This window comes from Lactuca serriola, chromosome 1 (genome assembly GCF_051521515.1).
Source record: "Lactuca serriola cultivar US96UC23 chromosome 1, Lser_US96UC23_V15, whole genome shotgun sequence".
NCBI lineage: Eukaryota > Viridiplantae > Streptophyta > Magnoliopsida > Asterales > Asteraceae > Lactuca > Lactuca serriola.
In genome coordinates, this window is record NC_136408.1 from 101,257,825 (window position 1) to 101,263,210 (window position 5,386).

Here is a 5,386-nt window from a genome sequence, read left to right on the forward strand (position 1 = left end):
TACATGTGATTCATATGTAAATTACATATAAATCACGTGTAATTCATATGTGATTCACTAGTGATTTACATGTGAATCACATGTAACTCATGTGTGAATCACTTGTGATGTACTTGTGAATTACATGTGATTCATACGTAAATTACATATGAAGCGCATGTAACTCTTATGTGATTCACTTGTGATTTACATGTGAATTTAAGGGTCATAAATAGGTAAATTAAATATTGTAAAATTGTTATGATTCGAATAATAAAAATGTAGATATGTAAATTCAAGATTGGAATTGGAATTGAAATCGAAATGTGAAATTTTGGTTGGACAGAATGGAATTCAATAATAAAAATGAAATATTTATTTATATTTAAATATTTTTTGTTTATTGTAAATGCATAAAACTAAATTTTTTTATTTTTATTTATTTCATTATATGTAATGAGAGCATTTTGGTCTTTAATAAAAAAGAAAAAATGAAAATAATGAGTACCTTGGATGGAAGCAGTAATAACCATGAAAGTCTGTTCCACATTGGTGGAATCTTTTCAACTGGTTTCAAGGAAAGGAATTCCAACTTCAATTAACTGGAAACAAAGAGCAAAAAAATTGAATTTAGAATTACTTTTTCTTTGTGTAATTCAAGTACTCAATGTCAAAATACAAAAACAAATCCGAGAAGTCCAATACTAAAAAAATGCAGAAAGTTACCATTTGGAATAACAAGGGGTGTTCCAGAGCTTGGTCCAACACCCAAACCCTAAAAAAATTTAGTTTATCAAAACTGATTTGTGTTCATTTTTATTAAAAAAAATGATTTACAATTCATTTTGTTAAAGATAAAGAGCTTAGTTTAGCAATTATTTTTGCTTTTTATTAGAATGATGCTCATTGAGGACAATGTACTTTATTTTTTTACCTATGATAACAACATTTCTTTATTGATGAACATTATATTAGTATTGTGATTTTTTCAATGGAAGGATAAAATGGTCATTTAGTAGATTGAGTATATGAAGGTGAAAGAAATTTGTTACCATCAAAACCTAAAAAGTTGAGGTAGTGATAGTAAGATATAGCCACAGTAAAAATCAGATTTGACAGTAGAAGTGGAACAAATCTATGTGCTACCAGTAGTGGTGATATAAAAAAATGTATCACTGTCATAAAACACAAAAAATAAAATCATCATTATTATTATTTCATGTATATAAATAATATTTAAACATTTTCAGCTATCTCTACTTTTTTATACATAAGCACAAAAGGTAAAGAAAATTTCTTAACTCCATGAAAAATAAGTAAATTAGAAAGATGCCAATTATAAATCAAAACTCAAATCCTAAAAAGAAATATGATAATGTTTTTGGTTAAAGGATTAAAAACTCAAATCCTAAGAACAATAAAAAATGATCGATTACATAACTTCAAAGAATTAACAATTGCTATTTTTTCAAATTAACAAATTAGTAAAAAACATTTGATTGAATTATAGCTGCTCTGATATCTAATCTAGATCCTTGGAGTAGGACATTCCATACAATTCCGATTTGCTAGCCTCTCAAATCCCATTTTTGAATCGGGGTGAATTCTAAGGTTCCTTATTCCGGTTGTAAAGCGGAAGAAGAGAGAGAAGGGGCACAACCCACCTAACGGAGAATTTGGTGTCTTTCTGGTCAGTAATGGAAGCAATCACTTCGTATTATTTGGATCCAAAGAATCAGTCAAGATATGATATATTGTTCATATTGTTGTAGCAACTGAAATCTTTTAAGTAGAGAGATGTTCTTGCGGCGAAGAAGTGGAATGATCATCAGAAGGAGGTGAAGGGCTTAACAGCGTCTGGCGGGAATAAGAAAATAAGGAAATTGGGTCAGATTTGGTCATTTATTCTTGTTTTTTTGGGATGTTATCTTTATTATGTCTGATCCACTACATTCATTTATCCACTACGTAAATAATATGTAGAGCTTGCCATTTATAATGATTCAAACACCTCCTAATCCACATTTCACAACATAAAAAAGTGTCTTTAAATTGGTAGTTGGGAAGTACAATATCTATGTATGTGTATTTATTAATGTATTTATATGTGTACCAACATATATGTATATATGGATTTGTAATTGTAAATGAATCCATGTACATGTGTTTATGTGCATCAATATATATGGAATTTGTCTGCCACAAGAATATGCTTAACATCACCCATAAAATAGTTATTATAAAAAATGGCAAAAACACATTTCATAAAGGAACAACATTTCAAGTGTACTAACCTTTAGAAGATGCTTTCCCATAGGAGCCTTCAATTCTCCATGTGTACTAACCTTCATCTAGGGAGGCATTCAATATAAGACTAACACATCACCTGCAAGACCATTGAAGCAATCAACGTAAATGCATAAGACCACTATAGAGATCCAATTCACCAAAATCCACAAGAACAATTACCATAAATTACAGATATCATTACATCCTAATTGGACTAGATAAGATAACTTTCTTCATAACCATGATAATAAATGAACAATATCTTTCATTATTATAGAATACCAAGTTCACTCCATTAGATATATAATATCAACACTTGTTAACATGTTCAAAACAGAACAAAAGAAGAAATGCACATAAATCATCACTGCAAAAGTTAACTAGCTTGAAGCACACGTTTAGTCACATTAAAAAGCATATCAGGTAGATAATGATCTTGAGCATGTGCAACTCAAACTGTATCAAATACATTTTTATCAGATTACTAACTTATACTGATTTAGAAAAGTCCCAAAAGGAAGAATGATAATTATGACATCATATACCAGGAGATACCAACATAAAAACTAATATGATAATATTGGGAGCAATTACATACATACAAACATAATATGTGCCCCCGTAAAATTATACTTAGATAAATAACACTTTCATTTGTAGAAACTGCTTTCATAGCATATGAAGAAGAACCAATTCTAAAGCATAACAAAAATAAGGTTTTTTTTTTCAGTTTTCTCACAGGAAAAAGATGCAAAAGCAAATAGAGAGGCCTTTCATGAGTATGGGTCAACATAGGAGACTAGTTGATACAATAATACAATAAAACCACTTTAATTAGAGATGAATTGTTCAATAGTTCACTGGGGCATTTTGTCAAACACCTAATAGGCAATACAACTCGTCACTTCAAATAAACTGAAATTGTAACATATTAGCAAGCAAAAAACACACCTTAAATTGTAATTAACTCCAGATTATAATGTGAAATAAGTCCTATGATTAAGAAAAATAATTAGTCTTCAATGATTGAACAAAATTTCACATGGTATACTTAATGATGAACTCCACATGGAAGCATTGACGATGACGAACAAGTTGAGACGGAAGCTTTAAATCAAAGCAATGTCGCTTGAAATCAAACACGTATAGACAAAGCAACGTGTGTTGATATTGCAGAAACACATTAGAGATATCACTTTGAAATATAGAAACATGAGAAATACCTTCATAGTTGACAATGGCTGTTGCATAATATATTAGATTTGTTAATCCACGGAATGGTATCGATTTGTTGATTCGTCGATTATCTACTGACAATTTAGAAATTAGGTATCGTGAATTGGAAGTCAACTCAAATAAGAACCTGTAAAAATATCTATTATCAAGTTGAAATGATGAATTTATAATTTCAGTAAAGAATAAAAAGCACTTTCGACTTGATTAAATATAAAACCTAGATAGATGAACACGACCGACATCGTTCTCTTGGATCGTGGATTATTCATCGATGATTTGGAGATGAATGACAATGGATTTGTAGTAGTCTACAGAGGTATATATGGTCGATAAATAGAGGAGGGACGAAGAGGGAAGAGATACGGTGAAGAAGATTACGTGAAAGAGGGGGGGGGGGGGAGAGAGAGAGAGAGAAAGAGAGAGAGACGTAAATGAGAGGTTTAATCAGGGAGTTAAAATAATTCCTAAAATGACCTTGATTCATTTCAATTTCTTTACCCCCGTGTCTTATTTTCTCTAACTATTTACAAAAATGCCATAGCTCATTTTGACTCTCTATTATTTTGATCTAACGGTCCTTAACGGTCCTTGTTTGGTTCTCGGGTTCTCGTGAAACTATAGGTTCTCAACTGATCCTTCCTCTCTCTCTCTCTCTCTATATATATATATATATATATATATATATATATATATATATATATATATATATATATATATACATGCTTGATGAAAGTAACTACGTTAGAAAATAGTACAATCAATTCATGCAAAATGTACAAGTAGTTAATGCGTAAAATGCAACTTTAGTCTCTCAATTTTGTATAATCAATCACTTGCAACCCATTTATTTTGTAAAATAATATTTTTCATCCTTTGCTTTTTAAAATATTATTTTCACACATTCACCTTCAACTTTATAAAATATCATTTTTCGCCTTTTATTTTCTAGCTTGGGTGTTTAATTCACTTCCACCCGCTCTACCTTTAACTTTTGTAAAATAACACTTTTATTCTTTCCTTTTTAAATTTTTTGCGTTTATTTGACGTCCCCGTAGTGTGTGTGTGTGTATATGTACTTTGTAAAATGCATTTATTTTCCACTCCTTTATTTTTTTTAAACGTTACTTTGATATCCCTCAACTTTGAACTTTGTATAATATCAATGTTTAGTCAATTTTCAATCCTAATGCGCAACAAAACATATAAAACAATGCGGTAAAGCGCATACTCAGCTACTAGAGTGTGTGTGTGGATGTGTGTAGGGGTGTGTGTGTGTGCCTATATATATATATATATATATATATATATATATATATATATATATATATATATATATAACAACTAGTTTTATGATGTTTCTAATACTGGTATAACGGGTCGTAAATGGATCGTGTAAAGGTCTTGGGCTTTAAGAGAATAGAGTCTAGACCTTTTCGGATGTTGATAATGTTGGATTGAGTGATTTAATCCCTCGATTTATGCTTTGAAGTAAACAGGTAAAATATGAAAAGTAATATTTAGGTTTCTTGCAACAATTATGGTTTTAGATCAACATGTATTAAGTAAAAATTAATTATATAGAGTTGTGGGGATCATCAATACATTTCTGTTCATATAAAGATCGCTGAAAGCGAACTTGAAACGAAGAAGTTATGATTGTTTGAAGCTGAAGTGGAATTGGGTGAAAACTCGTCGTCACGAGGTGAGCGTTTTTCAGCCCAAACCCATGTATTTTAGGGTTTTCAACGTATTTAAAGGTAAAAATTGATGTTTTAGGGTATTTTCGTAGCCTCCATCACATCTAGAACTCCTTGGGAGCAACTCCACCCTCCTTTTTCAATATTTGAGCTCCTCCCCTATCCTATCTCCTCTTGTTGATGCT